This window comes from Mytilus californianus, unplaced genomic scaffold (assembly GCF_021869535.1).
Source record: "Mytilus californianus isolate M0D057914Y unplaced genomic scaffold, xbMytCali1.0.p SCAF_7, whole genome shotgun sequence".
In the NCBI taxonomy this organism is placed as follows: domain Eukaryota; kingdom Metazoa; phylum Mollusca; class Bivalvia; order Mytilida; family Mytilidae; genus Mytilus; species Mytilus californianus.
Genome location: NW_026262723.1, coordinates 101592807 through 101611756, shown reverse-complemented (window position 1 = coordinate 101611756; position 18950 = coordinate 101592807). Strand labels below are relative to the sequence as shown.

At 33.9% G+C, this 18950-nt stretch overlaps 2 long non-coding RNA genes across 4 annotated transcripts; one reads left to right on the top strand and one right to left on the bottom strand.

Annotated features, from left to right (window-relative positions):
- Window positions 1-3889: 3889 nt before the first annotated feature.
- LOC127708207 (uncharacterized) lies at window positions 3890-6833 on the bottom strand. Of its 3 annotated transcripts, none has more exons than XR_007985183.1 (3): window positions 5282-6833; window positions 4722-5108; window positions 3890-4635 (listed from the first exon to the last, which is right to left on the bottom strand). It is a non-coding gene; the product is annotated as an uncharacterized LOC127708207 (long non-coding RNA). The 3 variants fall into 3 exon arrangements; XR_007985182.1 differs by having other exon boundaries at window positions 3890-4592; XR_007985184.1 differs by having other exon boundaries at window positions 3890-4807; window positions 4851-5108.
- A 4530-nt stretch (window positions 6834-11363) lies between these two features.
- LOC127708206 (uncharacterized) lies at window positions 11364-14761 on the top strand. Its single transcript, XR_007985181.1, has 3 exons — window positions 11364-11440; window positions 13450-13539; window positions 13763-14761. It is a non-coding gene; the product is annotated as an uncharacterized LOC127708206 (long non-coding RNA).
- The last annotated feature ends 4189 nt before the right edge of the window (window positions 14762-18950 follow it).

Below are 18950 nucleotides of genomic sequence, written 5' to 3'. Positions count from 1 at the left end.
TTACATTGTGTCATAGATCAAATTTATTCGTTCAGTGTATGTTCACTTGTTTTTGTTAATATGTCTTTTGATTGAGTTAAGCCATTTCAATTGATATTTTCAAAGTCTCTTGAGATATTCAAGTCTCAAGTGACCAAAACCTCAAACTAAATCAACAGAACAATTTGTTTTAACAGTCCTGTTTTTAATCATGCGCAACTTGCCAGAATATTTATCATGTTGAATGTGGGCAGTATTTGGATTAAGAAGAGGAAGAGGCACTCCTTCATCATTCTTCATTTTCTCTCTCGCTCAAATGTCCTATGCTTATTTTTATTTCCGTTCAAATGCCCTAAAATTTTGGCGCTCAAATTTCCTATACTTTGGAGTTCAAACGTCTTTTTTATCTCTCAAATGTCCTGCAATTTCGCTCAAATTTCCATTGCCGAGGGAGACATGGATTGTCATTCTACGGACTGGTACCTTGTGAACTAGCACGTAAAAAGTCTAGCTGGCTCAGCGTGTCGGTCTAGTAAAAAGCAGGGTTAATATTAGTCCAAATAATTATGACGTCTTGAAAGGCTATTTTAATTTTTTTCTGTGACTCCTTCCTACGTAGGAACAGGAAGGCGTCGACACAGAAAAATTAAAATAGCCTTTCAAGACGTCATAATTATTTGGACTAGGTTAATATTAAATTAACATGTTCTCGTCCTGATAATGCATTTAATTTGCCGCTGCACGTTAAACATCTATCCATTATCAGCATCATCGATCATCATCAGACATGACGTATTGATAATTTGATTAGATAACCAAAAAGAAATACACAATCTTAAAAAGCATGGAATATCAGTATGGGCAATTAGCCGTTTTGTATTTCCTAAAATGACGTATTGATACTTTTATTTTAGAACACATATACCTGAAATACGGAGATTTCGTGATGTTGAAACACTGATTGGTATTATATTGAGGTGATGGCCTGACTCTTACACATGTTACAGTCATATAGATAAAGTTATTACCAAAGACTGAAGAAGTTTATGGTTATGGCTCAAATGCATATCCTCTGTGGATTATGTTCTATTTGACTAATAATTGAAGTTTTTAATCCACAATTAATTTATGTATAATTCAACAGGATGTGAATAAAATTAGATATATCTGGGTATAATGTTAAACAACGTGACTAATTAGGAAAACATTAACTGAATCTGCTGCCTGTCATACAGGTATGAGAAGGGAATGTTTCGGGAACATTTCAACAGATTTATACATTATGCAATTAATTATTTTCTCTAGAATACATTGTATATATACTGAAAAATAAACCGTATACACCGATGTAAATTTATCTTGTACTGGTAATGTTTCAAAACCTTATAAATTTCTTCTTTTGCCATGCTTGTGCAATTAAAAACTTGTACGTTTTGCTAGAGTATGATCGAATGAAGCTGAGAATCCAAGTAGTATTACGTGCCATTAACACAAAAGCTACTTATAAAGGTCCTAGACTTTTAAACATTTTCAGGAAATTTTTCAGTGGTATTCAGATCATCGGAAGTAAGTTTCCAATAACTGAATTAGTTAGTATCACGCACATAGCCCATGGTATTGATACCGTTTTACAGTGGTCCTCTGTTCATAGGAAGAAAGTTTCATTTTAACTGAATAAGTTAGCATGTAACCGGAGAGCATGATTCTACATACAAAATCACTTTGTCTTCTCCGGGACCTCTGTGTTACAAGGCAGCACTCTAACTGACTGATCCGTAAAGAAGTTCTTCCTTATCTACTACATGTACTAAGGGAAGCTATCATGTCACAAGCATATATATAGCACTCCTGTAGCCCATGGTTACAATGGTTGGCATATCATTGGAAAAAAGTTTCATTTTAATTTAATTACTTAGCATATCACGCCTGTAGCCCATAGTTACAGTGGTCGTCAGATCATCGGAAGAAAGTTTCATTTAACTAAAATAGTTAGTATATTACGCCTGTATAGCTAGCCCATAGTTACAGTGGTCGTCAGATCATCGGAAGAAAGTTTCATTTAACTAAAATAGTTAGTATATTACGCCTGTATAGCTAGCCCATAGTTACAGTGGTCGTCAGATCATCGGAAGCAAGTTACATTTTCACTGAACTAGTTAGTATATCACGCCTGTAGCCCATGGTTAATGTGGTCTTCAGATCATCGGAAGAAAGTTTCATTTTAACCGAATTAGAAAGTATATCAAGCATGTATCCCATGGTACTGAAATATGTGAGGATTTCCCGAGTTTAAATATATCGTATATATCTGTAAATTGAAATTGCCTTTAAAAAAATTAAATTAAACGATATTTCTCATTCTGCCTTCCTATCTTAATGTCGCAAAGAGATCTTAAAACATCGAAAACGATATATTTGATCGATTTTAAATACTAATTTACTTCTTCTCACAAATACTACTGAACTGAACTTGATGACGAGACTTCATTAAACCTGTTAGAAGTGTTGTTTCTGATTATTCCATTTCTTGAGCGACGATATATACAACCAACAGCAGTTTATGATTTAAGAAATAATTCATGGGGGCTTGAATATATCGTGATTTTACCACGGGTTGGCCCTTTATGACAAATATTTTACCCTGAGCGATAGCGAGGGATAAAATATCGGCATAAAGGGACAACCCATGGTAAAATCACGATATATTCAAGCCCCCATGAATTATTTCGATTCTAATAGGACAAATACGGCAATTCTTTTAGATCGAAGCGCTCTAGGTAAAGGCATTATTTGCCGTTCCCATAAATAAACGCACTATTAAATTGACGTAAAAGAACGGAAACAAACTGAATAAATGCCATGCTTAAACTATTTACAATGACATATTTAGATCGGTTTGGATGAATCTAAATGATAATTGTATTTATATGTCTTATATGTAAACAAAAAATAGCTTATTTAACACATTATAGCATCGTTTGTTTACGTTTCCTTGTTGTGATGATTTTCGGTTTCACAAGCGTGTATTTTCCCGTAAAATGCTTATATTCTTACGTCATCGTTCGTCGGGTAGCTCATTCATAAAAAAGCATATGACGCGGGAGTACGATCGGAACAGCCCAAACAATATATTCATATTTTACCACGGGTGTGTACTCAAAGCGTTTGAAGAACGTCATGTTAGAATCATTACTTTTCCCTAAGTACAACAAATCTCGAGTGAGAAAAAATTAAGAATACATTGATCTTATCTGATTATTACATGGTTGGTAAACCTTAAATGACCTGTACCAAGTTAAGATAACATGTCCGGTAATTAAGGAGCTTGTAATGATATAATAAGGACTCGCTGTATGAATGAAAACAAGGATATCAACAAAGTGAATTGACACATTTATGAAATGAATATTGAAATAATCCTATATTGCATTTGGAAAATCATCTCAGCTAATTTTGAAAATATTAAGCTGTTTGTCCATTATCCGTTCTTGCTTGTCCGTACACCTGCCTAGTTATTTTAATCTCCCTTCTTGGTTTTTTTTTCTGTACGCCCGCCAAGTAGTTTGTTATCTCTCTTTCAAGTCCGTATACCTGCCAAGTTTGTTTTTTTTTATCTCCGTCCTTATTTGTCCATACAACTGAGAAGCTGTTGTTTCTTATCTCCCTTCCTGATTGTTCGTACATCTGCCTGGTTGTTTCTTGTGTTTTTTTCTTGTTTATCACACACCTGCCAAGTTTTTTCTTATCTCGGAGTCCATTCTTGGTTACTCGTACACCTGCCTGGTTGTTTCATATCTCCCTTCTTGTTTGGTCGTACACCTGCCTTGTTATTTCTTATCTCCCTTCTAGTTTGTCAGTACAACAGTTATTTGTTTCTTTTCTCCCTTCTTGTTTGTCAGTTCTCATGCCTTGTTTGTTTCTTTTCTCCCTTTATGTGTGTCCGTACCCATACCTTGTTGTTTCTTTTCCTTCTTGTTTGTACGTAAATATGGCAAGTGGTTTCTTATCTCTCTTTATTTTTGTCTGTACAACTGCTTTTGTTTTTTTCTTTCTCCTTCGTTGTTTGTCCTTTGCTCTTTCTGTTGTCTCTTATCTCCAGTCCTTGTTTGTCCGTACATTTACCAAGCTTCTTGTTTGTCCGTAAACTTGTTGTATCTTATCTCCCTTCTTCTTGGTCGAACCCTTGCATAGTGTTTCGTATTCCCCTTCTGGTTTGTAAGTACACATACCTTTTTATTTCTTATCTCCCTTATTGTTTGTCCGTATATTTGCCTAGTTGTTTGTTTATTCCCCTACTTGTATGTCCTTACACCTGCCTTGTTGTTTCTGTTCTCCTTTATTGTTTGTCTGAAAACCCGCCTTGTTGTTTCTGATCTCCTTTATTGTTTGCCTGAAAACCCGCCTTGTTGTTTCTTATTTTCTTAATCATTTGTCTGACAATTCGCCTTGTTGTTTCTTATCCACTTTTTTCATTGTCTGAACACCTGCCTTGTTGTTTCTTATCTCCCTTATTGTTTGTCTGTACATCTGCCTTGTTGTTTCTTATCTCCCTTATTGTTTGTCTGTACACCTGCCTTGTTGTTTCTTATCTCCCTTATTGTTTGTCTGTACACCTGCCTTGTTATTTCCTATCTCCCTTATTGTTTGTCTGTACATCTGCCTTGTTGTTTCTTGTCTCCCTTATTGTTTGTCTGTACACATGCCTTGTTGTTTCTTATCTCCCTTATTGTTTGTCTGTATACCTGCCTTGTTGTTTCTTATCTCCCTTATTGTTTGTCTGTACACCTGCCTTGTTGTTTCTTATCTCCCTTATTGTTTGTCTGTACATCTGCCTTGTTGTTTATTATCTCCCTTATTGTTTGTCTGTACACCTGCCTTGTTGTTTCTTATCTCCCTTATTGTTTGTCTGTACACCTGCCTTGTTGTTTCTTGTCTCCCTTATTGTTTGTCTGTACACCTGCCTTGTTGTTTCTTATCTCCCTTATTATTTGTCTGTACATCTGCCTTGTTGTTTCGTATCGCCCTTATTGTTTGTCTGTACACCTGCCTTGTTGTTTCTTATCTCCCTTATTGTTTGTCTGTACACCTGCCTTGTTGTTTCGTATCTCCCTTATTGTTTGTCTGTACACCTGCCTTGTTGTTTCGTATCTCCCGTATTGTTTGTCTGTACACCTGCCTTGTTGTTTCTTATCTCCCTTATTGTTTGTCTGTACACTTGCCTTGTTGTTTCTTATCTCCCTTATTGTTTGTCTGTACAGCCTGCCTTGTTATTTCTTGTCTCCCTTATTGTTTGTCTGTACACCTGCCTTGTTGTTTCTTATCTCCCTTATTGTTTGTCTGTACACCTGCCTTGTTGTTTCTTGTCTCCCTTATTGTTTGTCTGTACATCTGCCTTGTTGTTTCTTATCTCCCTTATTGTTTGCCTGTACATCTGCCTTGTTGTTTCTTATTTCCCTTATTGTTTGTCTGTACACCTGCCTTGTTGTTTCTTATCTTCTTTTAATAATGGTTTGTCTGAAAACTCGCCTTGTTGTTTCTTATCCTCTTTCTTGTTTGTCTGAACACTCGTCTTGTTGTTCTTTATCCTTTATTGTTTGTCTGTACACCTGCCTTGTAATTTATTGTATCCTTTATTGTTTGTCTGTACACCTGCCTTGTAATTTCTTATCTCCCTTATTGAATGTCTGTACACCTGTCTTGTTGTTTCTTATTACCTTTATTGCTTGTTTGTGCACCTGTCTTGTCTCTTATCTCTCTTATTATTTGTATATACACATACCTTGTAATTTCATAACTCCCTACTTCGTTGTTTTTACAACTGCCTTGTTGTTTCTTATTTTCCCGTCTTGTTTGACTGTATACCTGTCTTGTTTTAACTTATCTTTCTTATTGTTTGTTCGTACACAATATTTTTATTTTCTTAACTACCTCCCGACTTGATTGTTTGTGCACCTGCCTTGTTGTTTCTTGTCTCCCTTCTTGGTCGTCTGTACACCTGCCTTGTTTTTTTTTTCTTATTTGTAATTTCATTACTCCCTTCTTGGTTGTCTATACCTGTCTTGTTATTTCTTATCTCCCTTCTTGATTGTCTGTACACCTGCCTTGTTGTAACTTATCTCTCTTATTATTTATTCGTACACATACCTTGTAATTTCATAACTCCCTTCTTAATTGTCTGTATACATGTCTCGTTGTTTCTTATCTCCCTTCTTGATTGTCTGTACACCTGCCTTGTTGTAACTTATCTCACTTATTGTTTATTCGTACACGTACCTTGTAATTTCACAACTCCCTTCTTGGTTGTCTGTATACCTGTCGTATTTGTTTCTTATCTCCCGTCTTGATTGTCTGTACACCTGCCTTGTTGTAACTTATCTCTCTTATTATTTATTCGTACACGTACCTTGTAATTTCACAACTCCCTTCTTGATTGTCTGTACAACTGCCTTGTTATTTCGTATCTCCCTTATTGTTTGTCTGTACATCTGTCTTGTTGTTTCTTATCTCCCTAATTGTTTGTCTGTACACCTGCCTTGTTATTTCTTATCTCCCTTATTGTTTGTCTGTACATCTGCCTTGTTATTTCTTATCTCCCTTATTGTTTGTCTGTACATCTGCCTTGTTGTTTCTTGTCTCCCTTATTGTTTGTCTGTACACCTGCCTTGTTGTTTCTTGTCTCCCTTATTGCTTGTCTGTACACCTGCCTTGTTGTTTCTTGTCTCCCTTATTGTTTGTCTGTTCACCTGCCTTGTTATTTATGATTTTCTTTAAAACACAGTTGGTTTCGTGTGTTCTACCTTCGAATTATAATTTGAAAAAAAATTTTAAAATAAATTTTAAAAGCTCTATATTTTTTACTTACCTATAAATCTAAAAAAAAAGAAAATAATATTTAACGTTTCAGTGCAAAACACACACAGTGGGAAATCTAGTGACAAAATATTACCTCCCCTGTAAATACTGAAAACCTGGTCTTTTCAATGTATGTCCTGTTTTAGCAAGGGCGCTTTCAATTATAAATTCACAAGGAAACGTTCTGGTAAATATCAAACATAAAAATCAGTTGAAATAAAAACAAAATTTCCATTTAATGTTATCATTTCTCTTCTCAAATAGCAAACGACAAGTACAGCAGACTATAGGAGCCTGGTAAAACAATTGGTTTAAAATGTTGCTATGAAAATTAATTCCTGAAGTACTGACTTCAATTTATTTTTCTTCTGACTGTATACCTCTCTTGAAGATGCCAATAATCCGTATATTTATGTAGCTAGTTCAGAGAAGTTCAGGGGAAAATTCCAACGGAATCGATTGATATGCAACAAAGATTAACACTTTTGAAATTAAGTTACTTAGCAAATTCAAACGGACCTTATCCCGATGTAAACATTTAATTGAAGAGATCGAGAAGATCGCAAATCAAAAACATGTTCAAATATCCATTGTTACTTAGGGACGGGACAATTTTTTTTTAGCCCTCCCCCTTTTTTCCAAAATCCGTGTTTTTTTGTTTTTTTTCAATTATTTCAGTTATATAATATATACCGATGTGAATAGTTAACTTGGAAATGATAGTAAATAGCAAATACAAGTGATTTCTAGTATATTTAGGTTATATAATACAGAATAACGCGAAAATAATTGATAATAACAAAAAATCACGTATTTTGGAAAAAAGGGTGAGGGCAAAAAAAAATTGTCCTGTCCCCAAGTACCTATGCAGAAATCGAGACGACCTTTTCTTAAAAGTTTAAAAAATAGTAAAAATATTTTAACGGATAACCTACTTTATAAAAATATTTATCTTTAATTTTTAACCTGCACATACAGAATTTTAAATTGTTATTTTCACGAAAAGACAATATTTCTATATTCACTTAACAAGAGCCGGCCGGTATACTCGAAAAATTAGATGTAAAATATAGGTATATTTTGGGAAATTTTAACATGCTATGGATTGTATGGAACACCCCGAAAGTTGGTAACCTGAAAGATCTTTAGATTTTGTATGAACATGATTCTTTCCATTTTTTTTTTTATCAATATGCTATTGCAACAAAACTTAAAAGTAGATTTAAAGGTAATGCAGATATATATATATAATTAACAAAATTAAAGAGTTTCTTCTTCTCCCTGCATCCGTATTAGCTTCCTTTATAAGGAACATGCACTAAGGATAATCATGCATTCGAGATGCGAAGATTTCTTATAGGATAACACCAGTAGGAATTCTGTAATACGTAGATAACTTCTTGTTCAAATTCAAGCCTTGAAAATTGTTATAATAATTATGGAAGTATACAATGACATACAATTAAATTATTTGAAATTATATGAGTATGAATGTCAACAAGTCCTAGCATTCTGCATTGAACCCATGTTTTATACATATTGTTTATCATGTTTATAAAAGGTTTCTTTTTGCTTAAATATTAAGCCTTGGTTATACCCATTTGAACTAAAAACTCACGAATGCCTTTCTCCATGTCCTTTTTCGATTGTTTGTTATTTTTTGCGGGAATATTAAGAGAATTACAGTTCTCAACAATAGATGGAAGGCCTACAGATTTCAATTTCCTTGATCCGTGATAAGTTGGATAAAGTAGAGATTCCAGTTGTTTGAATCTGGAATCTTTCGACACAGCTGGCAGACATTTCCCTGGTTGTATATTTGTCGATTTCATTTGTGACCATGGAATAAGAGATGAGGTAGGTAAACTCTTAGACCTTTCTCTGTGCAGACCAGGGAATCTTTCAAATGTTGGCTCCCTACTTCTTTGGTAAGATTCATGAGCACTAAGGCGAGGGGAACTAGTTGTTAGAACACTGTCGAATTTAACAGTTTTGATATATGTTCCTTGTGAATTTGGTTTATCGTCTATTGGAGGCAATGTTAGCCACTGAAAGTCCACTCCACCACTCTTTTCTTTGTCTTTATCAAGCAAAGCAACACGCGTTTTCGATAATATCCCCTTTTCACTATTCTTTGGTACGTAACCGTGTGTCACGGATATTCCCTCAGATGAATCATCGAAACTGACATCTCGCTCGCCGACGCTCCAACCTCTGTTAAGAGCTTCATGGACAAGTGCTCGTCTCAGTTCATCAGATTTATTCATTTGTTTATCCAAAAATATTTTTTTGTTGTAGGCATGCTTTGAATTGTATTCGTGTCTTTGGCGAGCCAGTTCGTACAACAAATTGTTTAACCTCCTCTCCTCCACAACCACTCCAGGAACACCTCCAAGAGTAATAGAACTTGCCTTCTTCTTCTCATAAAGCTGATCGCCAAGAATCCATTCATCATATTCGCGCTTCAATTTCTTTCTTCTAAGTTGTGATTTCTCTGACTTAGTTTTCGGTTTTGGAACATATGGATGGAATTCCATTTCATATATAGCAAATTAAATGTAGTTACAAACATATATTTCCTTTGAATCACCAAGTGAATAATATACAGTCACCCCAAAACCAATATTTCTGACAATATATGTAGGCACTTAATCAATTATTCAACATTAAAATTAATGAAAGATGTCGAACTGATAACTTTGTTAGTTACCAATTAACAATGACTTGTTAAAATATAATGACAATTTAAAATTTTAAATAACACACAAAAGACAGGTAGGCGAAATACGGCATATTTGTGTCAGCAATTATTTATTTTTGGTTGACCTTTTATTGTTTCGTAGATTGAATGCATGAACATCGATATTTTATACATGTACACGGGATCCATCGAACACTGACTGCCATAAATGTAACCGTGATATCATAACGGTGTGGACCTTTGGATAGTTTAAAAGTCATGGATTCTATACTGGATACCATATTAGTGTATTAAAAAAAGACAGTTAGCACAATCTGATTAAAATGCATATCTATCGTAACTCACTTCTGAGACTTCTATAACACTAGTAATCTCAGTTCACTTACTCGGCAAAGTATGAGCATAACGGAATAAAAGATCTATATTTTATTAATAATTAGACTGTTATCTTATATTCTGTTTTTTTAATTATTTAAAGAAACCATACCCTTATGTCGATTTTTTGTTCTATATGTTTACTACTCAAAGACAGTTTTGCAACACTTCCATTGAGAGTAGTTGGGGGACAAACTTTGAGGGCTCATATCTTTGAAGAAAATGATGGTGTTGATTAAAGAAGAAAACTAAATATAAAAATTATAAAAAAATTAAATCTCATTTCTTTTGCGAGGGAAATGTTATACTATGAGATTCGCCACTTCGTCATTTTTGTGCGTTGTATATTTTTTTAACTAGACAATGTGCAAAAAAAATGTTAAAATTGTGATTTTCGATTTTGACCCCTTACCTCAAAGTTTGCGAACAATGCAGCTGTCTGAAATTTGACCAACACAACTGTAGTACTTTTGAATAAACAAATGATTGAAGATTAAGAAAACACAGATTTAAGTATGATATATCGAGATTTTGTTTTGCTTTATTTTCTGTCAGAAGTTGAACTTTTTTTTAATAGTACATGTACCCTCCATATCCTGTTGTTTTTAATTCGGGGCAGTTCAACTGGATGATAAGCTGATTAAAGTTTAATCAGCTTATCATCCAGGTCAGTTAATAACTTCTAGTACAATAATTTATACTATGTTTTGCCACTCTATAATGTCCATTTCAGTGAATAACTTCTGGTTTTGATTCATAAAGACTTATCACTATAATTGATTGGTTGATTTGTGCTTGCTGAACGTCCAGTAGCAAATGTTTCATGCATATCATTTTGACAATTCACTGAGGACCGGCCGACTAAAATATCTAAAAAAAAAAGGTCAATTAAGACTGAATAAAAAATCACGAGAAATAGAAAAACTAAAGAATAAAATGATGTTTATTCAGTCTGTGAGATTGTTTGTCTCTGATTATTGAAAATCATACAGTAACTCTGCCGGCTCCAATCACTAATTTAATACAGTGTCAATGATACTAATTCTTGAGAGGGAGGTAGAAAAAATATACCAGAATTGATAGAACAAAAATGGCATCAATATAGACTAGTTAGATCTGAGACTACTATACCACTGTAGTCTCAGGAGGTGACAAGGGGTATTTCGCATGATTTCCAGTTTTCAGTTTCGGGGGGAGGGTAAGTTTTTTCCCGACTTGCCACTTTTTTCTAAGTCTATTCCCAGATCACAGTTTTGTATCCCCTATATCCCCACACCCCACCTTTTTGTAATCCCGTATATCCCACATAACCAACTCAGTATTTTACCCCAGAAGCGTGTCATCTCCTCTCTCTGGTTAGAGTAAAATAGTTCCGGATACACTAACGTTTGTGCTGCGACATTAGTTTGATATACTATGCATTATCGTTTACTTCCGTTGTTAACGAACAGACCAGTAAGGGGAAAGAACTCATTAATCTAACGCAAACATGGCGGCTATCCGGGGAAAATCAAGTTTTGTGTTTACAAAAAGGTTGGTTATGTAGATCGTATGAAGAAGAATGACTTGTTACTTTGCCATAATTTATTTAAGATCATGATCTTTCGGTTTATCTATATGCCTATTATAATCACACGGTGCAAATATGTTAAATCTGATAGCAAAAAAGTTGTGCTATTGAAAAATGTTAAAATTGAAATCCCAAGATAATGGGGATTTCAACTTTTTCAATTTTCTGGCGTATAAAAGATATACTTTCATATTTTTTAAGTTATAACTTAAAATATTATTGATATATTATTGTTACTTGATATTATATGTTGAAAAAGTAAGATCGGTAAACAAAAAAACGAGTTTTCAGTTGCACATGTTGCATGTTGTTATTTTATTGATATGCTAATGAAACACAACGTCAATAATTGTTTACCACCCAGTACATTTCCAACTCTAGAAAAAGTCCCTATTTCTGAAAAGGATGTTCAGAAGCAAAAGTGATTTGCAATTTACAACCATAATGCAATAATTAGTGATTAACATGCATGATGTACAAAACAATATACATGTTCAGCTTGGATGTTGAGTTATGCGGTGTGTCTGGTAGTTATCTGAAGGTATAATCCATAGCCAAGGTCAGCTGCCTTGGCTATCATATATGTGTCCATCTGATCATCTATCCCAAATTTATATGTACATGTAGGGCCTAGATGTCATTTAGTCATGTCGTATGGTTGCTGTCTCAGCATACATAGATATATACCCTGGCAGTATCTTTTTTATTCACATTACCACAATAGAAAAGCTCATATATTACATGTATATATATAGCAAAATTGCAATTAATTATTTAATAGAAATACATATTGTACATTCCTCTTCTTAGACAGTCTCACTGAGTCTGCGCCAAAATCTTTTCCAACTACTAGTCCTGTCACGTAACAGAAGTTCCTTCAGAATATAAGTTCCAAATGGAAACAATATTTCCATCTCTGTGAAATGTCTGATACCTTAAGCCGCTCATGTCTTCCTGTAGAATGTTTACAGTAGAAATGGCATGTTAAAAAGCTGACTAAGTGCGCCTGTCTAGCACAAAGCAGTGTTCATACTCACATTACATAACATGTAAAGTTTGCCATTGAATTTTACAGGGTTGGCAAATTATTATAAACCTGATTTTCTAAGGTTAGGCAATACCCCCAGAAGTTGGTATTAAATGCATGTTGTACTGCATGTACTGAGTAATGTGGTTATTGTTTTCTTGACCCATGCTGGATGGGGGATATAGAATATTTTGTAGAAGTACCTTGCGTCCATCTGATGGTAGGTATACATTGTACATTTTTTGGTGTCAGAAGTTATTAAAATCATTATAAAAGGTTAATACATTGTACCAGCAAGGTCCTGGAACTGTGCAGTCAAATTGTTTTTACAGGAGTTATGCTGCTTGTTAATAGATATTATAGGGAAAATTACATTGTTAGGGATTTTTTGACTACATTTTGTAAGATATTTAATACTTAGAAGTATATAAGAACCCAACAAATTTTTCTTAAGTAATATATAATTGTCCTTGGACAGATAAAATATGTGCCACATTGGAAACTATCTGTCAATATTGTCATGTTTTATTTAATTTTAATTTTACACAGAACAGTTCAAACATATTGTAGTTTCATAATACCATTGCCATATATAAACATTTTACACAGAAAAACCTTGAGTTATTTTAAGAGGAGAAAAAAAATCAATTTCTTCAATTTCTCAAACAATTTCATATACTAAATGCACAGAACAAGTATTGTATAAAATAAGGATATATGTGGTATGATTGCCAATGAGACAACTATCCAATAGAGTTTAAATGACAGGATTAAAGCAACTATAAGTCAACAAATGGTCTTCAATAATGAGTAAAACCCATACCTTATGCAAGACCCTGACATAACAGAATGGATCAAAGAACATTATTTGAACAAAAAACTTTTTTTTCCAGTTCAAAGAATATTACTGGTATTGTAATATTTCAATTTTTTTTTTATTTACAGATTGTTTGTTCACTGTTGGTCACTTAATGTAAGTGGGAAAAACTGATTGGATAAAGATATTAAACAGTCTTTATAGTACAGGTGAAATAGGTGAGTTTTCACAGTAGTAAATGTGTTTGTTCTTTTTGAATAGGGGACATTTCAATAGTAAAATTAAATCGGTATTAATATTTTGCATTGTAATTGGCCACTGTACCATTTGTAGTTAAATTAAAATAAAGTTGTTATGTTTTGATTTTGATAAAACAGTTTACCTTTTACTGCTATAAAATGTTTTATTCTCTATTTCATCTCTTAATTTCAATTTTTGCAGGAGACTCATCTGCTTGTGGAGTTACATACAGATGCTGTTTTGAATCATAAGAAATGACTGATATTAATTTATTTCTTCAGTTCCTCATTAGCTTCTTCACAAGGAATAAATTGTGTAAGGAGTTCTATATTCCTATTTAAAGACCTAACTTTTTTTTCCATTTGAGTGTATGAAAGCAAATTAATTGAATTCATTCTGAATACTGAGCTTATATAGTTTTATGTACATGTATATGTGACTTTATCTTTATTTGACTTTTTATTTATAAGTTATCTAAACATTAATAATTTTATTCTTTGTATGAGAAGCTATAAACAATCAACTATATATTTTTTTCTCGCCTGCGATGAAAGTCCGGGAAAGTGAGACATAAGGGTTCCTTTTCTGGCGATGATGGCTCTGGCATCAACAATTGTTAAGTTTGCTGCTTAAGTTAGTAAGTTTGACAGGTATTACTTGTGATAGATCATTGATATTTAATATAAAGTTGTATTACTATCAGTACATATCAGTTTGACAATTATTTTGAGGCCCTGTTTCTAGGATATGGTGCAGTGACTTGGATTTAGAGATTTTCAATATTAATAGAAAAACAAAGGATATGGAGTATCCATCCATGACACAAAATCAGTAAATGCACAACAAAAAAGCAAAGGAACAGTGCTTTTATTGCTGTTCTTCATCCCAAAGTCACAGTGAGACCTCAACTCTGAGCAAAAAAACTCTCACTTCACTGCAAGTCTAAGACAGCCCCTAGCACCGGCTTTAGCGGAATTCTTTGCAAGAATAATTTGGATAGACTTTGTAAGATGTAACACCACTCAATCTGGCTAAGTCCAAAAGGAACATACTGGAAAGTAGTACATATTTAAAACAAAAAAGTTTACTGCTTAAGTTAGTTTGATAGGATCTAATTCTGACACATACATTACAATATATCCAAAAATAAAGTAATTGTCTGATACAGAAGTTTTATATGTTTTAAAGAATAATGCTGTTTTTGCCTTCTTTGTTTTTATTCCCTTTGAAAATATATCATTTTGTCCAACAAATTTTTAAAAAATCTGCATCAAGGCTTTGTAATATTGCAAATATTTGACACCTGATAACAATTTAGACTGTTGGAATCATCATTGGCATCATAATGATATCAAGTTTGACCTGACATGAGGAAGGCAAGTGTCATAAACTTATGAAACAATAAAATTGAGAATGGAAATGGGGAATATGTCAAAGAGACAACAACACGACCAAAGAGCAGACAACAACCGAAAGCCACCTATGAAACAAGTTTGTTTTGGATCAAGAAAATACTCAAATTAATACAATAAACAATGTATACATTGACATATACACACATTAAAAATAGATGAGTTATGAGAGAATCCTTTTTTATAAGCTAATCTGGCAAAAGTGACTAATTGTGTCTTCATACTCAGTTCATTGTTAGTCGTCTGTAAACCTTTTAGCTCACATCCCCATAAAGCCACTGAACTACTGTATAAACTTACTTGTTGTCCATTGTAAACTTTTTACCAAACTTGAGGTGAATGGTTCTTATGGTGTCTAGTATAAACTTTGTTGATTTTTATTCTGGTCAGTCTGTACACAGCAAACACTTTTGGATGAGTCTTTAAGGAATTATTACCATTAAATAGTGATTTAATCAATTTTTGCATTTTGGGCAAATTCAATAGTAGTTTAAAAGAGAAACTGTAACCAGCCAAAATGATCAGCAATATGCATGATTTACAAATAAGATATGCGTGCTGAATTAGAATCGGGTCTATAATGTAAGAGAGTGGCCATTTTTGAAGATGCAAATAGATCCAAGTGAGTGACACAGACTATTGTCTAGTTAAAAGAGCTTCCCTGAAACTACTGAACCAATTCAAACCAAAGTGACATGATCGATGGTGCTTAGTGGTGTGTAAAATATTGCTTAAATATTGTATGTCAATAAAAGACGAGTTGAAACAAAAAAAGATCAGCAGTTTAGGCGCATTGAGCCTGTAGTTTACCATTTTGCTGTGACTGATAACAGCTTCATATCAGGATCAGTGCTGAACTTATATACTTTGTTGTGTCTTTCTGACGAAGTTTTGTTTATCTTTAAAATGTCACAAAGAGTGGGTCATGAATTAAATTGACCACTGTCTCGAGTCACAGGGAGGACTGGGCACTAACAAACATTATTAACCCTGCCAGGTTCTGTATGCGTTTGTCCCATGTCATGGAGGATCAAATTGAGAATGGAAGCGGGGAATGTGTTAAAAGAGACAACAACCCGACCAAAGTGCAGAAAACAGCCCATAGCCACCAATGGGTCTTCAACACAGGTGCTGCTGTATTTCGATGATTGTCGTTGGTTGCTGGCTTTCATATTTTATTTTCGTTTCTGATTCTGATAGAATTTGTAAAGATTTGGGGCGGTCCAGAATTGCTTGTACGATTTAATGCTAAACAATGCTATATTATCCAATTAAAGGGGGCGTACGCATTCTACGCCCTCCCCCTTAATCCATACATAATTGGATTGAGGTCAGGGGATGGGTAGACAAGTGGACCCGCCCACCCTTATGGGAATACATGTCTATTGCATATAGACTGTATGCCCCACTCCTGATGTTTTTTAGTGGTTCCCCCTTTTTTAAATTCTGGATCAGCAACGGATATGGTATATGAAACATTGATTGAAAATGAAAACAGGGTAAAATATGTGTAAAGCAATGCATATATATTACTCTTCAAGAGTATTTTGAAAAAACACATTGGAACTGGAGCAAATGCATGTAGGGCTGGCCTACATCTGTGGTAACATCCCTTTTCGTCATCAATACAAATAAGTAGGATTATTTATCCAATGAAAGAAAAATAAATACCTATCGGATCGCTTGCCAACCCGTGTATTAAAAAAGTAAGATATGAAATAACGTATTAAGGGAAATCATAAATTTATACAAAATATATTCATTCGTATATCTGCATATCTTAGATTGAGTTTTGTGAAAGGATTACGTACCGAAGTACCACCTACCGAGAGTTCAAATTTTTAAATTCATAATGAGAAAAAAATACAATCAGTTAAACTGACAAATTCTTTGAAAAGGGATAAACCATAAAGGTAATGAAAACCGTGTGTTAAACTTCAAACACAATACCAATATCAAAGGTTACGGCTACAGCGATTATTAAAAAGAAAAAGAAAGGGAGTCATAAAATTTAAATTGCATGAATTATAATATAATAGCCCAATCATTTATGACCTCGGAGTCAATACTTTCTATTATTGTTTTCTGATATTTTCAATGCTTATTTTACTATTTCTTATATTTTATTTTCTATATACCGTTTTTACTATCAAATGCATCCCCCCCTTCCAAAAGAAAGAAAGAAAAATGAAAATACCACCAAAAACCTTTGATAAGAAAGGATAATGCGCACGTTTCCGGACTAGTGTAACAAGAGAGAAAAAAACAACCGTACGTAAAATCATAGCTGTATTAAAAAAAACATACATCTATGGTAAAATCAAGGATTAGCAGGGGCGTAGCTACCCGGAGGCATGGCAGCACGTGCATCCACGTCGTTTTCACAAAAAAAAAAAAAAAAAAAAAAAAAAGGAAGAGAGAGAGAGAGTGAGGGACAAAGTTAACATATAGGAATTGGTCTTTCTATGTATGCATTTTAAAAACTACACAAAGAATAAAAGCAAGAGGAATACACATGCAGCGGAATTTTTAATCCTGTAAGACATGTATGTGTACGATAAATACATACAACTGGTGTAAACTTAGAGGAACTTTTTATATTACGGGCATTGTTTAGAAAATACCAGCTACATAGTTGTTGGTACCGCAACCATACCGTATACTCGCTTTGAGTGACATAATCAACATAATCCCTCTAGGGTTAACAAAAAAACTTGAAAATTATTATTTTCCGCTTCGCCCCAAAGCACACACCTTACTAGAATGAAGACTCTTCAGCTCGTAGCGATCCGGGAATAATGACTGTAACCTTGTGAACTAGTTCAATATTGACTAAGTATGTAGGTCTTGACAACACGATTAGTTCATTTTCACATCACGTCAACGTATCTCGTCCTGTGTGCATGTAATATTTGCTACCGGACATTAATAACCATTCAATCAATCAATAGTTTCCGTATACTAGTAGATGAGAAGTTGGAACTGCTGTTATTATAAAAAAAAGTACACATTTTCCAGTACATGTTTTACGTTTTTATTTATTTTACAAAAAAAAAATCTTTTATATAGATTCGATAATTCGAAGTCGTTTCTATATGGGCCGGCTATACGAATGGTTGATTGTAAAACCATTTACATAAATTGTTAATTCTAACTCGTTTTACTGGACTATTAGGTCATTCAATTTTAAAAAGAACTGTCTGTCCGAGTAGGACACTAAACTGCTGATTCTTTTTCGTAAGATTCACCAAACTTTTATTACACGTATCTTCGCTGTTATCATCTAAATATTGCCATACAACTGTTCGAATGCATATGCATTTGTTAATTAGCTGGCTAATTAAAAACGCAGATCATGAAAAAGATCGTGATCAAAGTACCATTTACTCTGAAAAAGTTCATTAATTTCAACTTCGAATATTCCTAACTACGTAAAATTCGAAATTCCCATCTCTCTCTTATAGAGTTTACCCACAAATTTTTTAAACATCTAAATACATATGTTAAGCAAAATATATGAGAATGTGTCCACCAATTATTTGGTATCCATGATGTTTTTCTAACAGAAACTCCACATATAGTATTGTGTTTATGTTTATTGTTTGTTTTTTTAAATCTACTTTGCTCAATACAAATACTAGCATATGGAACAAATCTCCGTGATTTTAAAAGCTTTCACGTACAAAAAACGCAAGCGACAATATTAAGTCTTCATTCGACTCGAAGTTAAACAAATAGTTGACAAAAAAACCACAACAAAAATGTCCAAGTTTTATTTCGGTTGTGATTGTTTTGAAACGCTATATATGCGGAGCTTCCGGGGGGCTTTGCCCCCCTGGCCCCCCTATCAGGGCTTTGCCCTGGACCTACTGATGGCCTTAGGCGGCCCCCAGACCCCTCGCCCTATAGTTTGTGATTCCACTTCATTAAGAAGGTAGCTACGCCCCTGATTAGTATAGTGAAATCAAATCCTTTGT